This window comes from Balaenoptera musculus, chromosome 16 (genome assembly GCF_009873245.2).
Source record: "Balaenoptera musculus isolate JJ_BM4_2016_0621 chromosome 16, mBalMus1.pri.v3, whole genome shotgun sequence".
In the NCBI taxonomy this organism is placed as follows: Eukaryota; Metazoa; Chordata; class Mammalia; order Artiodactyla; family Balaenopteridae; genus Balaenoptera; species Balaenoptera musculus.
In genome coordinates this window covers 11,188,933-11,212,915 of record NC_045800.1, presented here as the reverse complement: position 1 = coordinate 11,212,915, position 23,983 = coordinate 11,188,933, and the positions used below count along the sequence as shown (strand labels likewise).

The window sequence follows — 23,983 nt, the reverse complement described above, 5'->3', positions numbered from 1 at the left end:
TTTTATTGATCTTTGCTATCATTTCCTTCATTTCGTTTTCATTTACTTCTGCTCTGATCTTTATGATTTCTTTCCTTCTACTAACTTTGGGTTTTGTTTTTCTTTCTCTAATTGCTTTAGGTGGTAAGGTTAGATTGTTTATTTGAGATTTTTCTCGTTTCTTGAGGTAGGCTTGTATTGCTGTAAACTTCCCTCTTAGAACTGCTTTTGCTGCATCCCATAGGTTTTGGATCATCGTGTTTTCATTGTCATTTGTCTCTAGGTATTTTTTGATTTCCTCTTTGATTTCTGTAGTGATCTCTTGGTTATTTAGTAACGTATTGTTTAACCTCCATGTGTTTGTGTTTTTTACATTTTTTCCCCTGTAATTGATTTTTAATCTCATAGTGTTGTGGTCAGAAAAGATGCTTGATATGATTTCAATTTTCTTAAATTTACTGAGGCTTGATTTGTGACCCAAGATGTGATCTATCCTGGAGAATGTTCTGTGTGTACTTGAGAAGAAAGTGTAATCTGCTGTTTTTGGATGGAATGTCCTATAAATATCAATTAAGTCTATCTGGTCTAATGTGCCATTTAAAGCTTGTGTTTCCTTATTCATTTTCTGTTTGGATGATCTGTCCATTGGTGTAAGTGAGGTGTTAAAGTCCCCCACTATTATTGCGTTACCGTCGATTTCCTCTTTTATAGCTATTAGTAGTTGCCTTATGTATTGAGGTGCTCTTATGTTGGGTGCATATATATTTATAATTGTTATATCTTCTTCTTGGATTGATCCCTTGATCATTACGTAGTGTCCTTCCTTGTCTCTTGCAACATTCTTTGTTTATTTATTTATTTTTAAAAAATATTTTACTTTGTTTGAGTCTGTACTCTAGATTTATTATTCTACCTCTTAACATTAGTAGAGGCAGTTTGGAAATTGCTTGTCCACCACAATACTTTTTTTTTTTTAATTAATTTTTATTTATTTATTTTTGACTGTGTTGGGTCTTCGTTTCTGTGCGAGGGCTTTCTCTAGTTGCGGCAAGCGGGGGCCACTCTTCATTGCGGTGCGTGGGCCTCTCACTGTCGTGGCCTCTCTTGTTGCAGAGCACAGGCTCCAGACGCGCAGGCTCAGTAGTTGTGGCTCACGGGCCTAGTTGCTCCGTGGCATGTGGGATCTTCCCAGACCAGGGCTCGAACCCGTGTCCCCTGCATTAGCAGGCAGATTCTCAACCACTGCGCCACCAGGGAAGCCCCATTCTTTGTTTTAAAGTCTATTTTATCTGATATGAGTATTGCTACTCCAGCTTTCTTTTGATTTCCATTTGGATGGAATATCTTTTTCCATCCCCTCACTTTCAGCCTGTATGTGTCCCTAGGTCTGAAGTGGGTCTCTTGTAGATAGCATATATACAGGTCTTGTTTTTGTATCCATTCCGTGATCCTGTGTCTTTTGGTTGGAGCATTTAATCCATTCACGTTTAAGGTAATTATCGATATGTATGTTACTATTACAATTTTTTAAATTGTTTTGGGTTTGTTTTTGTAGGTCCTTTTCTTCTCTTGTGTTTCCCACTTAGAGAAGTTCCTTTAGCATTTGTTGTATAGCTGGTTTGGTGGTGCTGAATTCTCTTAACTTTTGCTTGTCTGTAAAACTTTTGATTTCTCCGTGGAATCTGAATGAGATCCTTGCCGGGTAGAGTAATCTTGGTTGTAGGTTCTTCCCTTTCATCACTTTAAGTATATCATGCCACTCCCTTCTGGCTTGTAGAGTTTCTGCTGAGAAATCAGCTTATTAACGTTATGGGAGTGCCCTTGTATGTTATGTGTCATTTTTCCCTTGCTGCTTTCAATAATTTTTCTTTGTCTTTAATTTTTGTGAATTTGACTACTATGTGTCTCGGCATGTTTCTCCTTGGGTTTATCCTGCCTGGGACTCTCTGTGCTTCCTGGACTTAGGTGGCTATTTCCTTTCCCATGTTAGGGAAGTTTTCAACTATAATCTCTTCAGATATTTTCTCGGGTCCTTTCTCTCTTTCTTCTCCTGGGACCTCTGTAATGTGAATGTTGTTGTGTTTAATGTTGTCCCAGAGGTCTCGGCTGTCTTCATTTCTTTTCATTCTTTTTTCTTTATTCTGTTCCAAGGCAGTGAATTCCACCATTCTGTCTTCCAGGTCACTTATCCGTTCTTCTGCCTCAGTTATTCTGCTCTTGGTTCCTTCTAGTGTATTTTTCATTTTGGTTATTGTATTGTTCATCTCTGTTTGTTTGTTCTTTCATTCTTCTAGGTGTTTGTTCTTTAATTCTTCTGGGTCTTTGTTAAACATCTCTTGCATCTTCTCGATCTTTGCCTCCATTCTTTTCCCGAGGTCCTGGATCATCTTCACTATCATTATTCTGAATTCTTTTTCTGGAAGGTTGCCTATCTCCACTTCGTTTAGTTGTTTTTCTGGGCTTTTATCTTGTTCCTTCATCTGGTACATAGCCCTCTGCCTTTTCATGTTGTCTGCCTTTCTGTGAATGTGGTTTTTGTTCCACAGGCTGCAGGATTGTAGTTCTTGCTTCTGCTGTCTGCCCTCTGGTGGATGAGGCTATCTAAGAGGATTGTGCAAGTTTCCTGATGGGAGGGACTGGTGGTGGGTAGAGCTGGCTGTTGCTCTGGTGGGCAGAGCTCAGTAAAACTTTAATCTGCTTGTCTGCTGACTGGTGGGGTTGGGTTCCCTCTCTGTTGGTTGTTTGGCCTGAGGCAACCCAGCACTGGAGCCTACCAGGCTCCTTGGTGGGGCTAATGGTGGACTCTGGGAGGGCTCATGCCAAGAGTACTTCCCAGAACTTCTGCTGCCAGGGTCCTTGTCCTCACCATGAGCCACAGGCACCCTCCGCCTCTGCAGGAGACCCTCCAACCACTAGCAGGTAGGTCTGGTTCAGTCTCCTATGGGGTCACTGCTCCTTCCCCTGGGTCCCGACGCACACACTACTTTGTGTGTGCCCTCCAAGAGTGGAGTTTCTGTTTCCCCCAGTCCTGTCGAAGTCCTGCAATCAAATCCTGCTAGCCTTCAAAGTCTGATTCTCTAGGAATTCCTCCTCCCATTGGCGGACTTCCAGGTTGGGAAGCCTGACATGGGACTCAGAACCTTCACTCCAGTGGGTGGACTTCTGTGTTATAAGTGTTCTCCAGTTTGTGAGTCACCCACCCAGCAGTTATGGGATTTGATTTTATTGTGATTGTGCCCCTCCTACCCTCTCATTGTGGCTTCTCCTTTGTCTTTGGATGTTGCATATCTTTTTTGGTGAGTTCCAGTGTCTTCCCGCTGATGATTGTTCAGCAGTTAGTTGTGATTCCGGTGCTCTCTCAAGAGGGAGTGAGCACATGTCCAGCTACTCCGCCATCTTGCTCCGGCAGTGTTTTCTTATGTCACAATCTTGGGCCTCACAATAAAGTGCAGAAAAAGGTTTTCATACCTTGACTTGTAAAGAAGTAGCCCAGGTTGCAGACGTGTCAGGAGCAAGGTGACAAAAGAGACTTTATCATATAGAAGGAATATGCAGTTCTAGAGCCGAGGGTGCCTTTTCCAAGAGAAGTAGCAATTGAAGGTGTTTAGCTTGACTTCAGGTTAACAGAGGTGAGTGGTATGGTTAGCTCTTCATGGTGGGATGTATGTAATTTTGCTCAGCAGGTAAAATGGCAAGGATAACGTGGCACCGTTTTTAGATGGAAAATATCCAAGATGAGAACTACAATGCCATGTTTATTGTGAAGTGAAATTATTTGTTAGAGGAATTAATGAACACCCAGCATGTGGATATTCGGCCAATAACTTTTAATTAGAGTGGGAAATGTTGTCACAACACAGGTTTATTAGATCATCTGCTAATTAAATAAAATATTATGCAGTAGGAATTCCCATTTTTCCTTCTCATAACTATGAGGGAAGTTGCCGAGGATGGGCTGGAGAGGAAGGTAGCCCTTCCAGGTAGGCAGGTGAGAAAGCTGCCAGGGGACATCCTGAAACTTATGCTTTCTGCCGTATTTTTAATTAAATTGGCTCAGTTCCCATTGGAAGGTGAAGAAAATCCATAATGTGTTAGAGGGCTTTATTTTTCTTCTCAAATCAGAACTCAATTTATCACTGGCAGATAAGAAGTGAAAAGGTCATCTTCTCACTTTGAAATTTCTGAATCACTTAATAGGTAATTTGTACTGCTAATTACTGCCTTTCACTTCTGTAATTATTTTGAATTATTGTCCTCCTGCTGTTATTAATGGGTAAGACAGGAGACAATAAAACATGGCTCTAAGTTCCAGTTGGTTAGCCTGGCAGTTGTGCCACTTTGAAGTGACTGGCAGAGAAAGATTTGCTATTTCACTCAGCTTTGCTGCGTTGGTGACAGAAAACCAACAGCTGAAACATTATTTGCATTTTCCTGTTCTCGAACTACTTTTCATTAATATTTGGTATGGCAACTCTGTTTTTGGCTGAGCACCAGCAATAATGAAGTTAAGCAGACTTCCCCTGCTATTCTAATTGCTTTTGTGGGCCCCAGATATATCTGAAACACCTGTAGGGTTAATCAAATATCTGCAGACCTTCTGGAATTAGCTCACCAGCCACGTGGCCAGAGAGCTTAGGAGAAATCTTGGTCAGAAGAGAACTAATTCGATGACATCTTGGGAAGATTTTCAGTGTTATGATTCTGCAATGAAATTTTTGTGAACTTAGCTATGGTGGCCTGGGCTTTTTTTAAGGCATTTCGGTGAAATTTTACAGATTGACTTTAGACAGACAGTCATGTTGGTAGGATGCAAAAGATACCAGAAAAGTTTTTCTGTCCCAGATTTCTCCCAAGCAGTAGCTAGAGAGCTAGATTCATTCCTTAAAATCCAAGGGCTCTTTTGGTTCTTAAGAATGCCCTATTTATGAGCAGATTTACTCAGAAAGCCCAGCATCTTAAAACATTATCAGCTACCACCTCACCAGGGCGTTTAGCTTAGATAGGGCTCTGGTGAGGGTGGGGTGGCCCCTGAAAAAGGGGAAAAAGTTGAGAACAAACTTACCTTGCTCTGTAATTTTGCTTAGGGTAAACACCTCTTAACATTTGAGGGCGTTAACTGTAGTGTCTTATTGATGCACTTTCTACATTATACAAATTTATTGATTTTTTTCAAATAGATTGAGTTGGCTCTTAGTAGGCATAAGTGGGAAGAAAAATTTGGTGTAGAGATACCAGATGGAGGTTTGGAAGTACAGAATTTGAGAAGTACAGTTTGGGGTAGGGTACCTTACAAGTGATGGGCTGAAGGGTTAACATAGTATGAGATTCATTTGCTATCAGATAGAAGTGGCAGCATCAGAGACCATAATATCTTTGATTGTTTTCTAGCACTAATCATTACCATCTGTCAGCTGCAAAGAGGCTTCATGGCATTGGAGAACAAGTATAGAATTTGGAATAATAAATATAATAGCTTCTACTTATTATGCTGTTGCTTCTAAGCTGTTGTTGGACTCAGTCCTTTATATGCATTATCTCATTTCCCCCCGCTGATGGCGGCACCATGATTATTCCATCTTATAGACGAGGTAGTTAAATAAACTCTACATGGTCACACAGCTAGGAAATGGCAGAGTTACTGAACTCAAGTTTCAGACTCAGGTTTCTTTGTCTCCAGGACCCACATCCCTAAACAATATGCTGCTATTTTGAGGGGTCCAGAAAGTTCTTTCTCTAGGTAACAGGAAAAGGAATAGTCATATTGTAAGAAATAAAAGGAAGGCTTGTGTGTATTAGAAAAACCAAAAAAAAAAAAAAAAAAAAAGGTTGAGGAATAAAGGGCTTGAATTTGTTGCTGCTGTCTTGGGATAGATAGAGGTCTTCCAAGTATGCTATCTTGGTCTCTCCGGTACTTCTAGCCCCAACATCAGTAACCATTTCATTCTCCATCATGCTAACCCATGGAATTCAGTCCCACCTGGCTCTGGGGAGACGCCTCTCAGGAGGTCTTAGTTATCGAAGTAAGAGAAGGACATCCTAATATAAGTCCCTTCTACCTGGTCTTCTAATATTTTTCTCCAACACCATGATGTAGTCGTGAGTGTGTATGTGGTGCATTGGGAAGAGTGTAGCTGCATGGGTGAGGGCCTTTGAAAACAGAGCCGCTCCGGTCCCACTTCTTAAAAAAATTAATTAAGAGACTATTTTTTAGAGAAGTTTCGGATTTATAGAAAAATCAGAGCTGAAAGTACAGAGAGTTCCCTTATTATGCCACCCACCCACCTATGCCCCAGTCTTCACTATTATTAACATCTTGTGTTAATGTGGTACATTTGTAACAACTGGTGAACCAGTATTGATATATTATTAACTAAAGTCCATATCTTACATTAGGGCTCACTCTTTGTTTTGTAGTTCTATGGGTCCTGACAAATGTAAAATGACATGTATCTACTGTTACAGTATCATACAGAATAGTTTCACTGCCTTAAAAATCCCCTGTGCTCCATCTATTCATCCTTCTTTCTTCTTCCCAAACCCTTGTTAACCACTGATCATTTTACTGTCTCTAGTTTTGCTTTTTACAGAATGTCATATAGTTGGAATCATATAGTATGTAGCCTTTTCAAACTTTGACTTAGAAAGATATATTTTAAGTTTCCTCCATGTCTTTTTGTGGCTTGACAGCTCACTTCTTTTTATCACTGAATAATATTGCACTGTAGAGATGTATCATAGTTTATCCATTCACCTATTGAAGGATATCTTTGTTGCTCCAATTATTGGCAATTATGAATTAGGCTGCTACAAACATTCCAGTGCAGGTTTTTGTGTGGACATGTTTTCACCTCATTTGAGTAAATACCAAGGAGCAAGATTTTTGGATCATATGATAAGGATAAGAAACTGTCGGACTTCCCTGATGGCGCAGTGGTTAAGAATCTGCCTGCCAATGCAGGGGACACAGGTTCAATCCCTGGTCCGGGAAGATCCCACATGCTGCGGAGCAACCAAGCCCTCTCACCACAACTATTGAAGCCCATGCACTCTCGGGCCCGTGTGCTGCAACTACTGAGCCCACGTGCCACAACTACTGAGCCTGTGTGCCACAACTACTGAAGCCCGTGCACCTAGAGCCCGTGCTCCACAACAAGAGAAGCCACCACAATGAGAAGCCTGTGCACCGCAATGAAGAGCAGCCCCCACTCGCCTCAACTAGAGAAAGCCCGCGCACAGCAACGAAGACCCAACCAAAAAAAAAAAAAAAAAAGAAACTGCCAAACTGTATCATTTTGCATTCCCACCAGCAGTGAATGAGGGTTTCTGTTGTTCCCCACCCTTGCCAGCATTTGGTGTTGTCAGTGTGTTGGATTTTGGTCATTCTAATTGGTGTGTAGCTGTATTTCATTGTTGTTTTAATTCGCAATTCTGTGATGACATATGATGTGGAGCATCTTTTCATATGCTTATTTGCCATCTGTATACTTTCTCTAGTGAGATGTACAGATCTTTTGCCCATTTTAAAATTGTTTACTTTTGTTTTCTTATTGTTGAATTTTACAAGTTCTTTGTATATTTTGGGTACCAGTCCTTTATCAGGTATGTGTTTTGAAAATATTTTCTCCCAGTCTCTGGTTTGTCTTTTCTTTCTCTTAATGGTTCCACTTTTTAAAGATACTTGGGTTTCTCTTTCTGGGTGAAATAGCTAGTAATTGTTTCCAAGAAAGCACCAACTTTAGCATTCTTTTTTTCTACCCTCTCTTTTGCAGAGCTGTGTCTGCTTTGAGATTTCTAGTAGGCTGCTTGTGTTGTTGTTGTTTTTTTTTAACATCTTTATTGGAGTATAATTGCTTTACAATGGTGTGTTAGTTTCTGCTGTATAACAAAGTGAATCAGCTATACGTATACATATATCCCCATATCTCCCCCCTCTTGCGTCTCCCTCCCACCCTCCCTATCCCACCCCTCTAGGTGAACACAAAGCACCGAGCTGATCTCCCTGTGCTATGCGGCTGCTTCCCACTAGCTATCTATTTTACATTTGGTAGTGTATATAAGTCCATGCCACTCTCACTTCGTCCCAGTTTACCCTTCCCCCTCCCTGTGTCCTCAAGTCCATTCTCTGTGTCTGCGTCTTTATTCCTGTTTTGCTCCTAGGTTCTTCAGAACCTTTTTTTTTTTATTTTTTAGATTCCATATACATGTGTTAGCATGTGGACCTCAGACTATATTACAAAGCTACAGTAATCAAGACAGTATGGCACTGGCACAAAAACAGAAGTATAGATCAGTGGAACAGGATAGAAAGCCCAGAGATAAACCCACGCACATATGGTCACCTTATTTTTGATAAAGGAGGCAAGAATATACAATGGAGAAAAGACAGCCTCTTCAATAAGTGGTGCTGGGAAAACTGGACAGCTACATGTAAAAGAATGAAATTAGAACACTCCCTAGCACCATACACAAAAATAAACTAAAAATGGATTAAAGACCTAAATGTAAGGCCAGACACTATAAAACTCTTAGAGGAAAACATAGGCAGAGCACTCTATGACATAAATCACAGCAAGAACCTTTTTGACCCACCTCCTACAGAAATGGAAATAAAAATAAAAATAAACAAATGGGACCTAATGAAACTTAAAAGCTTTTGCACAACAAAGGAAAACATAAACGAGAAAAAGACAACCCTCAGAATGGGAGAAAATATTTGCAAACAAAGCAACTGACAAAGGATTAATCTCCAAAATTTACAAGCAGCTCATGCAGCTGCATATCAAAAAAACAAACAACCCAATCAAAAAATGGGCAGAAGACCTAAATAGACATTTCTCCAAAGAAGATATATACATTGCCAACAAACGCTTGTGTTGTATTTCATACACAATATTGTAGTCAGTTTCTCCTTTGGAGAAGGAGAGTTTAGGAGTTAAGATTAATCGAACAAATATTTGTTAAACTTCTGTTATGTGTGCTGCACCCAGGAGGGTGCTGGAGTGATGATGGTGAGTAAGGCAGGCAGAGTCCTTGTCCTTGGGGAACTTACAGTCGAGTGGGAGAGACATAATGAACCAATTGCAGCCTGTGTGGAAAGGAAAATGGAAGGGGAAGGTGGAAAGTTCTAGCAGGCAGTTAAACATTTGGATATGAAGGTCAAGAGAGGAGTAGGTCAGGAAATGGGATTTTTAGCACTTTTCTAGGTAGTTTAAATGTAAATAGAGAATGTCAAGGAAGAGTGAAATATTTCAATTAGTGTCTTTTAAAGCCATGGATTCAATAAGATCATCATGAAAACTCAAAAATCTTTAGGTAGGGAGTAAGGGTAATACACAGATGGCTTTATATGCAGCTAATCTGGGCAAACTCTCAACTCTAACAATATGTGGGCAGGTAGTTACTGTTGTTCTACTTTTAAGATTATATCAAGGTGCTCTTGACGCACCTTGATCAAAGGATGTGACTCTTGATGTCATGTTGTGCACAGTTTTCAAGTAAGTCTATATGTTTTTGGATATCTTATATCGGTATTTAAATCATAAACCAGAAACCAGTAAACCGATCAGTCTGTTAGGAGTAACAAAGAATATGTGCTGTTGGTTCTTATGTCCAAAATATTTATATTTGAGGTTTGAATCTCTAGGTGGGGTTGATCCACACAGTATTGAACCTGAAATGAATAAACTATGATGTCTATGGCCTTGGATGTTGGTGATGGGTAATACCAGGCAACACCATGGTTTCCATGTTAGCACATGGAAACCATGTGCTAACATGGTTCAATAGGGGTGTGCGTTTTGAGTAAGAACATATCTATACCTATATATATAAGTATACTTATACCTATATATGTTACAATTGGAATATGTAGGAATATGTATTATATATAATAGTGTTTTATATATAATATAATTATATATTTTATAATTATAAAATATAATTAAATGTAATTATATATAATCAATATATTGATGTAGTACAGTAATTACATATAACATATATAATAATATATATTAGAATACATAAAATGTATATATTCCAATTATAGCTACCTCTTCTTTGTCCTTCAGGTTTGGGGTTGTAACAGCTCAGCTGCTATTACACTATCCCTTTTGGTTGCATTAGCCACACCTTCATAAGTAGAGCCTTTGTAAATAAACCCTCCTCAAATTATCCTATCTTGAGAGTGCTGTTTCCTTGTGGGACATTTTCCTTGTGAGCTGATATTTGGGCCAGTTTCCTTCCAAGACACTGTGGAGTTTTCCCAAGAAAGGACAGAAGAGGATAGTGTCTTCGGATGAACTCAGTATTCCTGTGTGCTGTTCCTCTTTTCCAGACCTTGTGACAAGTTAGATACCAGCATAATTTTTCAAAGTTTTAACACTGGGGGCTCTGGAGGGCAAGATTTGTGTGGGGCCAAGGGCACAGTACTGGGCAGAAGAGGGAAGCCTGGGAGAAGTCGGGATCACTAGATGCAAACTGGAGCCATTCTAGGCAAAGGAAGAACTGCTAGGATGGTCTGAGCTGGGGGATTGGTCTTGGCAGCGGCCAGGGCATTTACAGGGTTATTTTCTCTGTCATGTCCTGCAGACCACTTGGGCAGACCAATTCCCAGAGCCTCTGCTATGTGATATGGATGTGGCCACCTTTGTTTCTGCGTTTGATGCTGGCTGGAAGGTCTTTTTCTTGTTCTCTCATCTTTTCAAGAGGATTGTCTTTAATCTGGGTCACTGTGACAAATTTTTTTCCAGATCTTTTTGAGCAGTAAATTCAATAAAGCAAGAGTCAAGCCCCTGCTGCCAGAGCTGGGAGGGGCTGCAGCGATTCTTTCATGTAGTGGTTCTCAGTCTTGGCCAATTGGCAGAACTCCTGGGGGTGCTTTCAGAAATCCCTATCTGGGTTGGTCTGGTGCAGAAGCTCCAAGCCAGAGGTGACCCCAAGAATGTGACTCCCCAATTCCCACCATTCTGAAAATTTGTGGAAATCTTAGGCATAGCTTTGGACTTCCCACAATTTGTAGGTAGAAAAATCCCAGTTTGCATCTGGATCCAATCCCCTCAATTTACAGATAGGGAAGCTGAGGCCCACAGAACAAGATCACATTTTTGGACACTTGTCCCAGCTTGGACCAGAAACCAGGTCTTCCAGCTCCAATCTGCCTCTCCCAGGTATCTCAGAGTTGACAAATTTTGAGGCAAGAGCTGGTGAGGAGGCTGTCAGGCCCATTCAAGTATCAGCTTAGTTTACCCTGGTTCAGTCAGACAGAATCCGCTCTAGAGTTTGCACGTGGGAGGAGGGGCAACTCCAGCTCCTCCCACTTCTGGTGCTGATGTGTCTACCTCTCTCAGTAGCCAAGCACACCGTGGAGTGCAGTGCAGAGACGTAGCACAAGATGGATGGAAATGGGGGTGAAGCCATCCCTGTTGCCTTCCTCCCACCTTTTTAATTTATGGTGTTGCTGTCTAATAATTCTCCTTTCTAGCAAACTATCAAGCATGTTACCAAGCAGAGCAGCAGCACCTTTTGGGAAAAGAAAAAAAACACCTTTGAATTAAACCATTTGAATATATATGCTTTGCAAAAAGGATAGTAGTTCACTGGCTAATGATATGTATTTGACCAGTGAACTTTACACTGTTAATGAGGTGGGTAAGAAGAGCTATTTTTAAAAAGGCATTAGTTATGAATATGATATGCATATTTTTGGAGATAAAAGGGCTTTATTTTGATGAAAAATTGAAATGGGAAGAGACTAGGCAGAAATACTGATAACCCGAAAGACTCCTGATGTGGTTGGTATAAATGTTACTGCTGGTGACAGAAAGTTAAATGAGTTTGAAATAAAAATAATTAATTTCATTGCTTCCTGGTTAAAGAGACTGAGAGCACAGATGCTCCATGGACCGCTGTGCGATTTGTAATTTAGTTGTAACAGATTTCCATATGTGGGATTTAGAGCTGGATTTTATATATTAAAAATTGAGTGCCATGGATAAAAAGCAGTTCCAATTTCAATTACTTGGGCTTTTATGGTCCATGTGGTGAATATCTAATGGCCAGGAGTGGAGAGCTGTTTTCACAGGTACTATATATTCACTTAACTTGACTGGCTGGGTCCCTTGGGGACCTTTTTCTTCCAGTTGGAAATCTTGTTTAGAGCACAGACTCTTCTGTTGTCCTCAGAGTCTGGTTTTTCTTGGTCACTGAGGCTGGCATTTCCCATGAATTGGTTATGGCAAAGACATCTCTTGCTTGCCAGAAAAGAGGAGAGAGACATGGCACTTCTGGGTATTGGTGCTTCCGATTAATCAGTGGACTCTTACTGCTCTGAGCATAATTCTTCCAGGAATGTGTACGCTGTTGACCATTGTTCAACTTTTTTTTTCTTTTTTTTTTAAAGTTTTAGAAAAATTCCAGTGCAAATAGTTTTAGCATTTTTTGATTATAATAATGTGTATTGCAAACATTTTAGAACTTATAGAAATGTATATTTTAAAAAACACCCGTAGGATTTCCCTGGTGGCACAGTGGTTAAGAATCTGCCTGCCAGTGCAGGGGACACGGCTTCGAGCCCTGGTCCAGGAAGATCCCACATTCTGTGGAGCAACTAAGCCTGTGCGCCACAACACTGAGCCTGCACTCTAGAGCCCGTGAGCCACAACTACTGAGCCCGCACGCCTAGAGCCTGTGCTCTGCAACAAGAGAAGCCACTGCAATGAGAGGCCCGTGTGCCGCAAGGAAGAGTAGCCCTCACTCACCGCAACTAGAGAAAGCCCGCGCACAGCAGCGAAGACCCAACGCAGCCAAAACTAAATAAACAAATTTATAAAAAAAAAATTTTTTTTAAATAAAAAACACCCATAGACTCTTCACCCAAAGATATCTGCTCTTAATATTTTGATGTATAGTCATTCAGGATTCTTTTTTATGCTTAAAGATATCTGAATCTACATATATATATATTTAAACATAAACATGGTACCATATAATATATGCACTTTTGAAACTTGCTCTTTTTATATAACAGTTGTCGTGGATATACTTTGTTAATGCTATGATTTTTTAATGCCTGCATTGTATTTCGTTGTATAGATATTCTGTAATTTATTGAATCAACATCTTAGTGGATGTTTGGGTTATTTTCAGTTTTTCATATTAAAAACAAGGCTGCAGTGTATATATCCTTGTACCTGCATCCTTTCAGACTTCCTTAGGACAACTTCCTAAAAGAGGAATTTCTGTGAAGTAAGTGTGCAGTCTTTCAAGGTTCTAAAACATATTGTTCTACTGCCCTCTACACAATATTTTAATCTTTGCCAAGAGAAATGAGAACTCATTGTTTTAATTTGCATTCCCTTAATTGTTAAGGTTTTTGTTTTCCCCACTTGTATTTATTCTTTATTTACTAGAAGATCAGCTCATGCAGGTTGAGATGTTCATCTGTTTTGTTTCTTTTCTGTCCTCCATTCCTAGAAGAGCTTGACACACAGAAGGAGAAGGAGCTCAAATATTTGTTGAATGTTGAGTGAATTACCTTTCCTGTCCTTTGCTCATTTTTTCCCTAAAAGGTGCTTGTCTTTTTATCATTGCTTTTGAAGAGTTTTTTATATCCTAAAGATATTATCTCTATGTCATTTGTAGTGCAAATATTTTTCCCAGTTTGCTTTTTTTTTTTTTTTTTTTTAAAACTTTATTTATTTATTTATTTATTTATTTATGGCTGTGTTTTGGGTCTTCGTTTCTGTGCGAGGGCTTTCTCTAGTTGCGGCAAGCGGGGGCCACTCTTCATCGCGGTGCGCAGGCCTCTCACTATCGCAGCCTCTCGTTGCGGAGCACAGGCTCCAGACGCGCAGGCTCAGTAGTTGTGGCTCACGGACCCAGTTGCTCCGCGGCATGTGGGATCTTCCCAGACCAGGGCTCGAACCCGTGTCCCCTGCATTGGCAGGCGGATTCTCAACCACTGAACCACCAGGGAAGCCCCCAGTTTGCTTTTTATGTCTCGACTTTGAGAATTTAAAATTTTGCCTGTGGAAATATTTATTTATTTTTTTACAGGGTCAATTGTATCAATATTTTCTTTAGTTTTACCTTTCCTATTCAGCTTGAGAAAGGGCTTTCTCATTCTAGAATGATAAAACTGCAACCTTGATTTTTTCTAGGTACTTTTAGTGGTTTCATTTCAAACCTTTAAGTATTGATAATTAATTTACCTGAACATGTTTTGATAAAAGGTAGAGATTTACCTGGAAGATTTTTTCTCCCGAATGCTTACCATAAGCTCTCCTTCCTCCATGGTTGTAAGACCTTTGAAGACAGGGAGCTGGAAGGAGGGAACTAACATTAAATTGGGGGCTATTTTCTAGACGTGTGATATTTGCTATACAGATTTCCTGACCTAGCAGTGCAAGGTAGATGTGGTTTCCAGTTTGCAGACGAGGAGACTGAGGCAAGAGGTAAGACATTTGTCTGAATCACTTAGTAAACTCAGGCCCTCAGCCCCGAGCCCCTCCTCTTTCCATAGCATTCTGCTGCTTCCTCCCTCCCAGCCTCTGCGTGTCTCAGTGTCCAGGTATTCTGCCTGGTAGTAGGGCCACAGGCACCTAATGATGCTACAGCAGACCTAAGCCATTAAGAAATGAAATTCTCAAGGTAAGAAGTTTAGAGAAAAGTAGTATTTTGGTGGAGGAAGCAAAGATGTATTTATAGCCTCTCTTTCTATTCCTAATACCTGGTAGAGTCCTTCAAATATGCTTTTCTTGGATCCCGGACTTGATGTTGTCAAAGACAAGTAGAGCAGTTGGCAGCAGACAGTTTGAATTGTAAGTACTTAACATGGAATGAAGGTTACCATGTGGAAAATGAGGGTAATGATTATTATTTAAGATGTGTGAAATGTACTCAAAGTCATAAATGTTTGGCAATTCTAGGATGGCAGTCATTATTTTATTGTTAAAACGCAATTTGCTCCGTTGAGTTGAAGCCCAGCACTTAAAGTGATGCTATTAAATAGCGATGTTTTGTTCAATAGTTGTGCTTTGTGTGTATTTTTTGTGCAACAGCAGTATTTGATCATAATGCTTTTTCCAAACCGTGAGCTAAATGTGAATAATCACTTGAGTATACTTTTTATGATGCTAAGAATTTAAATTCTGCAGCAGTGTTAATCTGACAAGGCCACACACTAACACTTAAAGCAATGTAAAACAGTCACGCATTTTTAGAGGCTTGTATTTATGCATACTGGCACATGAATTTGCATTTTTACATTCATTTATCTTAATTATTGGACACAGTTAATTTGATACATAAACTTGGACAGAATAATAATTTTGGGTTTTATAAGAATAAGATATGTTATGAATTATATATCTTATTTTCATAATTATAAATATATAGTAAATATAAAATAAATAAGAATAAATACATATAATGGATAATAGAAAACAAATACATAAATATCTATATTATGTATTAAATATATTATATAATAATTATAAATTATGTAAAATAGGTTATCAATAATAATTAAATTTTAGAATTAAAACATGATATGGTATCATTTTTTGCAAATATTTTCTCCTGGTGTGACTTGCTTTCCATTTTCTTAGCAGTGTCTTTCTAAGAGCATATGTTTTAATTTTGATGATGTCAGTTTATCATTGTTTTTTCTTTGTACTTATTATGTCTTTTGTGTTCTAGGAATTGGTTGGTTATACAAAGATTGTGAAGACTTCTTTCCTGTATTTTCTCCTATAAGCTTAATGGTTTAGTTTTTACCTTTAGGTCTATGATCAATTTCAAATTAATCATTGTGTATGGTGTGAGGTATGTGTTAAAGTTCACTTTTTTCCATATGGGTATCAAATTGTTCTGGTACTGTTTGTTGAAAGATTCTATTTTCCCATTAAATTACCATGGTGCCTTTATCAAATATCAGTTATGTGTATGTATAGGTCCATTTCTGGACATTGTATTCTGTTCCATTGCTTTATGTGCATGTCTTATGCTAAAACTACAGTGATTTGAAGGTTATTTTCAGTGGGTATAGAATTCTCAGTTGACCCTTTTTTTCTTTCAGCACTTTAAAGGTGTCATTCCATTGTTTGGGAATCCCAGTATTTCTGATGAGAAGCCAGCTGTTTGTATTATTGTTTCGTTGTATGTAGTGAGTCTTTTTTCTCTGGCTGCATTCAAGATTTTCTGCTTATCTTTGACTTTTAGCAATTTGACTATGTTGTACCTACGTGTGGTTTTCTTTGTATTTATTCTGCTTGAGTTTTGCTGGATCTGTTGCCATTTTGATTTTCAAATTTAAATCATTTTTTAAAATTTCAGGGTTTAAAAATGTTAGTATTATTTATAATTTGTAGTATCAAAGTACCAAAGATAGTGTTTTCCTATTCAAATCTTCTTGATTTTTTTTTGGTGGGGAGGAGGAGTGGTTTTGGTTATGTGTATTTTGAATCTTTGTCCTATCTTCTAATAATGTTGATATCTTTGTTCGTTTTTTAAAGATGAGATTCCCCAGTGTTCTCTGTGTTTCTGTTCTCAGTCACATTGGTTTTCTTTTTGTGGCTTCTAACATAGCTTTAAGGAAAACAAATCTCTGTGAAAATATTTCTCATTTATGTTCTGAGCTCTGCCACTAGCTTGCATTTTCTCCTGTTGTCTGTCTCTTCTATGTTCCTTTGTGTGTCTTATTTGAGCCCTTTTCAGAGATATGAGGTTATCTGTCATGTTTTTGAATTTATGTAGAACTATTTGTCTAAACTCTGTCTTCTAGGCTAATTCTGATCATATACATTCTTAATCTGTTTTTCTTGCGTTCTTTTCTTTTCACTCTGCATCTTGTCACCCTCCTGACTTTCTGTTGTTCTTTGTTGGTTTCTTTCTTGTTACTACTCATCTTTGTACATGAATGTCTCTTTCTCCCACATCCCTGCTAAATAGTAGGGCATGGGTGGGGGTAATGAGCTAGGACTATTCAAAACTTATTTTAGGACTGTTTTCATATATAGATACCACATTCTGTTAGGTTTTCAATCTTTGGGACGTGTTTCTGTTTTACTTTTGGCATTGAGGGAGCAGTGTGCTCGAGGTGGAGCCCCTCAGGTCACAGGCCTTCTGAGCCATGTGTGGATGGAGATCCCTGCCTTCCCTCTCTCCTTCCAGCCCTCCAGATGAAGCACTCTGGCTCAGTCAGAATGGCTCTTCACATGGCTCCTTCTTTAGGTCCTTCTCCCCTGCCATTCTGCACTGACCTTCTGAGAATCCACAGGAATATCATTCCTTGCTTCTCGCAAGGCTGGCCAGGCCCTTCCCGTCTTGGTGTCCAATGGGTAAATCTTTCGGTAACACTTTCTGGGAGATCTGTTCTACTCTGGATCTGAGTTGTTATGTATTAACCCTCGGAGTCCTGCTTTATCTGGCCTATATTTTACTGTATTTGGTAGCTATTCTTTAAATTTTGTATTTTAGAGTTATGACCATTATTACCTCATTTCCTTAACAATGGAGTTTTCTTCTTTTTTCTTTGTTCTTTCTTTAAAAATAATTTTTTTTTGTAGGTTTCAAGGTAAGGCATAAAGTACAAAATGCCTTTCCTTTTTCATATCTAACTGGGAGTCCACACATTGGGTTTCAGATGTCTTTGGTCTAATTATTTGCTGCAGATGGCTTTGAAGAATAAAATGCTAAGAAAAAGGGCACATGCTGTAGAAGCTTCTGAACAAAATATTTAACTGTTTGTAATTTTGTTATTTGGTCAAAATTATCTGCTTCTTACTCTGAAATTTGCATTGTGGCAATTGTAAGTATAATCAGCTCCCAATAAGATGTGTGTCACTCATGCACCATCTTATTCTAAAGGTATTCACTGAGCACTAACTATGTATGCCAGGAACTGTTCTAGTTGCTGTTTCAGAAGGGCAGCATCAAAATGGGAATATCGGGATAATCTTTAAAAATGAAAATAACAACTGAAGGTGACTGTAGTACCTTGTATAGAGCTGCACACATATGACTGGTTAATATATATATTTAGTGGTTGATTTTGGAACAGGAAAGATGACATCTTTCCTCTGTTGTCCTTGGGGTCCTCACTCACTATTCATAGTTTGATGCTAAGACCTTATTTTCACTTCATCATATTTTGAGATAACTCCTAAATTTTGAACTTCTTGAGAGTAGCAGTCGCATTGCCCCCAAACCTCTAATACATGTGGTACACTCCTATAAACTCAGGGGAATCCAATGCATCTTTAAGATTGATGACAATGGTGTTATGGACCTGGGACAGAAAGACTTCTGAATAGACACTAAGTGGCGTATGTAAATGAATGTTTATAAGCACATGACATTTTTGCATTAGTGAGCCAGGTAGCATAAGGGATTCATTCCCAGACATTTTGTCTCAGTTCATTTATCCTTTTATCAGTCTTGTTTTTGCAGCCTTTTATTTATTTTCATTACTTTCTTCTGGATGCTTTCCATATGTCTCTTAAACATCTTGCTTCAAACTTTGTTGGTATCCCACTGATAATAGTCTGAATTCAGTCAGAACCTGAGAGAAACATTTGCTCCAAGTTCAAAGGAAAAAAAGCAGTTTCTTTGGGATGCGATTGGCTCCTAAGCAAAATACTGAATCATTTCTTCAAAAGCGTGATGGTAAACAAGTCGCTTAAAACCTTCAAATGGATAGCTCATCTCGACATTAAGCAGGCCGTGCGTGTGAAGTGGGAGATAAGAGCACTACCTGGAGCGTAAATCTTGAGATGTGTCACTGATTTGAGTTAAACGGAGTGGAGAGGAGAGACGCTGTTTATCCTCACAGTGAAGGAGGCGGCACAGTGAACGCAGGAGCTGTTTAGAGCTCTTGAGCGGTTTATGAGTTTTTCTACACCAGGAGGTGAGGCAGGCGCTTAAAATTACTGAGGTATATCCTAACCAATTATGGAACCCTCGAGTGAGAAGCTCTGATCAGTTGCATTTGGAAGAAGAACTTTCAATTAAACTGTCAAGCTAGGCAAACAAAAGACAAACTTACAGCTGCATTAGTCAAAAATATAATATTTACACCAACCAGGTTTGAAAGAACATTGTCACTCCTAAAATATCCGAATATAAAATATCTCTCTCAGCACAGAGAACAGACCCAGTAGGATCTCCTCATTAGAAAGCTAATGAGTATTTTAAAAAGTATAGTAGGAACATGGAGAATGGTCAGCAGTGACTTGAGCATAAGTTGAAATATGGAAAGGAATGCTCATGTAAGCCAAGTTCACAAGTCATCAGGGGTCCTCTCCAAGCTACTTCCTGTAAGACTTCATCTAGAATCAGAGGGGGGGGTGGTCCCTTTCTACCTGGACTTTAAATTCCATGACGAACATGTTGACCAACCTCTAAATGCATGCTCAGTTTTTTCCTTTCAGCCTTCTAGAGTTGTCACACTTGATCTTCTTGTCTCTGACCTGCACGTTTTGCCTGACTATACTGAGACCCTCCTTGAATAACAATGGCAAAGACATTCAGATCCTCAACAAATGTCATTTGAGCATGTGGGTCAGTCTTCCATGGATTATTTATAATAACTTAACATTTTGGAATGAGTGCTGCAAGCTTAAGGAGATTTATGCAGCACTTGACCTCTGAAGAGCTCTCATTTTATGAGGTCTCCAGGTCCCTGAGTTGCCTGAAGATAGTACAGTTTTCATAGTTACAGGAAAAGAGGTTTATAATGGAGCCTGGGGTAGGTGTAATAAGTTCTGGATCTCAGAGCTAAATTTTAGAAAGAATTTCTCTCCATCCTTATTTTCTCCCTTCCCAGGAAGGACCCTTGGAAATTCATTCTTCAGGTAGGAATTGCTGCGCTAGGAAATTGGTGATGGTAGTGAGTTTTGCTGGCTCTCGTCCTGTTTTCCCAGTGATTATCAAGGATACTGAGGGCAGATGGCCAATGAGTCAGGTGCTGGGGCTTAAAGCGGGTTTGGAGATAAACACATTATGAAAAAGTGCACGGGAAACAAGCAGTCATTTTACTTCATGGTGTTTAATATTTCATTACTCTGTTAAGCTTGGAATTATATCTGTGGCTTTATATTAGCTCAAAGAATTATTGTCACCTTGCAATTGAACAGGTTGTTGTTGTTGTTTTAAAGATCTCTTGTGTATCTCTTAGCAGGTACCCTAGCAGTGGAATTCTTACTTGAAAAATAATCTCAATGCAATCTGGAGCTTAATGTGTATTGGATTTATCTATTGATTTTACTATATACTGACCCTGTTTTCTGTATGTTTTATAATAAACCTAAATGCAATTGTTTAGTTAAAAGTTCTTTCCCCCACACTAGGTATAACTTTTTATTTAAGTTTCCTAATATTTGCATCTATAAAATCAGTAATTTTCACCTTTTCTGCAGTTTACCTGACTGCTAACAATGTCTCTGTGCCTATTGTGTGAACGCTTTCTGGCCTGATGTCTGACTTGGGGTTGACAAGGAACAAGGACTTTGGCAACCACAACAGAGTGGGTTTATGGAAAATTCTGGACACTGTGATAGGCAGGACCTGTTTCATTTTTATTCCCATTTACCTTCCAGTGACTACAATTGTGTATCTTTCTTTTTTGTTTAAATTTATTAATTTAATTAATTTATTTTTGGCTGCATTGGGTCTTTGTTGCTGCACGTGGGTTTTCTCTAGTTGCGGTGGGCAGGGGCTACTCTTCGTTGCCGTGCGTGGGCTTCTCATTGTGGTGGCTTCTCTTGTTGCAGAACATGGGCTCTAGGCGCATGGGCTTCAGTAGTTGCAGCACGCAGGCTCTAGAGCACAGGCTCAACAGTTGTGGTCCATGGGCTTAGTTGCTCCATGGTACGTGGGATCCTCCCGGACCAGGGCTCAGACCCGTGTCCCCTGCATTGGCAGGGGGATTCTCAACCACTGCACCACCAGGGAAGCCCCCATGTATCTTTCTTAAAAATGAAGATAGTTACATAAAAATCCTAGAATATGATAATATATAGACATGGCTTTGGCAATAAATAGAGTAAAAAACATAAAGACTCAGGTAAAATTTTGGCTTCTGCATTAGGGTTCGTTGGAGAAATAGAACCAATAGGAGATGTATCTATATTTATATCTAGATAATGGGGAATTGGCTCATGAGACTATGGAGGCTGAGAAGTCCCACAATCCCATGATCTGCCATCTGCAAGCTGGAGACCCAGGAAAGCTGGTGGTGTAAATCCTAACATGAGGGCAGGAGATGCGATGAGATGTCCCAGTTCAATGGTGGGAGCAGATAAAGGAAGGTTGGATTCCTCCTTCCTCTGCCTTTTGTTCTGTTCAGGTCCACAGCGAATTGGATGTCCACCCATATTTGGGGAGGGCAATTTTTTTGACTGAATCCGCCAACTCCAATGCTAATCTCATCTGGAGATACCTTCACAGACCCACCCAGAAATAATGTTTAGCCTGGGCACCCCATGGCCAGTGAGGTTGTTATAGAAAAGTAACCATCACAACTTCTTTTTGATGGTCTAAAGTAGTGTTTTGATTTCATTTATTTATTTTTTTAAAGGAAGTTTTATAATCCACAGTCAGCCTGTTAGTGCTGAATTTCCATTTTATGGTAATTGGCAAACCCTTGCTAGTTATTTCAGGTAGATCATAATGAAAACTTTCTTCATCTCAGGTTAAAAATTGGTTCTAAGCTGTGTATACCTGGCATATAGAGAAATAAAGCACTGAATACTTACCCAGTTAAATAGGTCATTGTAGACAGCCAATGTGAATAATAGAATATGGTGCTGAGAGAGAGAAGGGAAAGGGCTTAAGGGTCCCTGGGATCAAGAAAGAGGCAGCAAGTAACCTCAGTGTAAGGCCACGTTTTAAGTCCCCCAGACTCCTCACTTTCAGCAGATTATCTGCCTGCAGATCTAGGTCAGCCAAGTCCTGGGAAATAAGAGGTTTTGGACCAGGATGGATTCCCTTAAAAGAGTTGGTCTCCTTGGTGCTGGTCACTCACATTTGCTCTCTGAGCATCTTGTCTTGGTTCTGTAGCTTGTGGGGAATTGTTACTATCTCCTTCCTACCCTTGCTGATCTCGTGTGCCTTTACTATTTCAGATCCATCACCCTGGGCTAATGCCCAACTTTGTTTTGCTCACTTGGACTCTGACTCATTCCTCCTGTGAGATCTTTGATTATTACGTGTGCGCACAGGCGCGTGCCCTTTAGGACCACTTACCGTCTGTTTGCTAACTTACCCAATTTAGCCCAAACAACCAGGTTTTCATATTTCCAGGTTTCCTGTTTTTGTGCCTTTCAGGCACCCCAAGATTCCAGTGCAGATGGTGGAAATGGTGAGCAGTTGTGTGTGGTTATGACATCTCTCCCAGGCCAGCGTCCTTTCAGAGTACTTTCATTACTTGGAAGGCAAGTGTCTGAAACGTCTTTCTCTCCTTTCTAATTGGACCTAGTTCCTTCTCTATCACCAGACGATGTCTTCACTCATAACCACTGGACATCTGAATGAAGTGAGACTCTCCAAATTAAACGTCATTGCTCAGTTTCTGGTGACAAGCCAGTGAGTCCCTATCCTGTGTGATGAGAGGCAGGTGCAGAAAAAGCTGCTCTAATCGAAGCTAAATGCACACGTCTTACTAAAACCTGAGTGTGCTGTGCTTTACAATACCATGGTTTGATGGTAAATGCAAATAATAAAGAGAATATCATAGGCACTCATTAAAAAGTGTGTTGTAGCTCAGTCATAACTAATGATAATGTCAGCTAAACACCAAGTGCTAATACCTGATTGAACTGGAGAGCCTCCAGCTATCTCTATGATTTTATGGATACAATCGAAAATAGATGAGATTCTCCCCAAACAGTGCTAGGACTCCATTACTAAGAATGCTTTGTTGAGATATGTGACAATATTCCTGGAATGGTATGAATAACACCTTGGTTTGCTATGTTAATGTTGAAATGTGCATGAATGTTAATTTTGATAATGTTTTCAGAGGTATGAATGGTATGGGAGCTTACCATTTTCCTACCAATCATTCCTTGGTGTAATTAATTTTTATTTTTAAAAAATATTTATTTATTTATGGCTGTGTTGGGTCTTCGTTTCTGTGCGAGGGCTTTCTCTAGTTGTGGCAAGTGGGGACCACTCTTCATCGCGGTGCGCGGGCCTCTCACTGTCGCGGCCTCTCTTGTTGTGGAGCACAGGCTCCAGACGCGCAGGCTCAGTAGTTGTGGCTCACGGGCCCAGTTGCTCCGCGGCATGTGGGATCTTCCCAGACCAGGGCTCGAACCCGTGTCCCCTGCATTGGCAGGCAGATTCTCAGCCACTGCGCCACCAGGGAAGCCCAATTAATTTTTATTTAAGTGATTAGATTAGAAGATTCCATTTTGATTGGGTTAGATAATCATGAAAAAAGATTATAGTACTATAGGGTAGAGGTTAAGATATGGAGGGTGGAGTACCTTCCTCATTAGTATAGTGGTGAGTATGCCTGCTTGTCACTCAGGAGAGCAGGGTTCAATTCCCCCTAATGGTAAGGCTGCATTCTTAATTTCTAATACAACACTATAAACCAGCTATACTTCAGTGAGAAAAAAATAAAAGATATGGAGGATGGGAGTCAGAATTGCTTGGGTTTGAAGTGCATTCCTACTACTTTTTGGTTGTGTAATATTAAGCCTTAGTTTCCTCTTCTGTAAAATTGGGATAATAACAATACCTTCCTTCTCCAGCTGCCATGAAGATTAAATTAGACAATGCATCATTGTTATAATGACTGCAGAAGAACTGTACCTCCAAAATTGGGTTATTCTGGTCTATCTAAATATGACCTGAGGAAAATAAACCAGAAACTTCTGCATTGGACATTTAAATCTGGGGTGACTTTGTAAATGGTGTTATGTCCCAAATGAAGTTCAGTCCAGCTGAAGGAGATAAAAACGCTTCAGATTCATTGAGTTCTTTAGACCCTAGACTC

At 39.6% G+C, this 23,983-nt stretch overlaps 1 long non-coding RNA gene across 1 annotated transcript; it reads right to left on the bottom strand.

The window, feature by feature from the left end:
- Nucleotides 1-3,286: 3,286 nt before the first annotated feature.
- Nucleotides 3,287-22,375, bottom strand: LOC118882489. The gene is made up of 3 exons (XR_005016784.1): nt 22,365-22,375; nt 12,639-12,643; nt 3,287-3,379 (listed from the first exon to the last, which is right to left on the bottom strand). It is a non-coding gene; the product is annotated as an uncharacterized LOC118882489 (long non-coding RNA).
- Nucleotides 22,376-23,983: the final 1,608 nt, after the last annotated feature.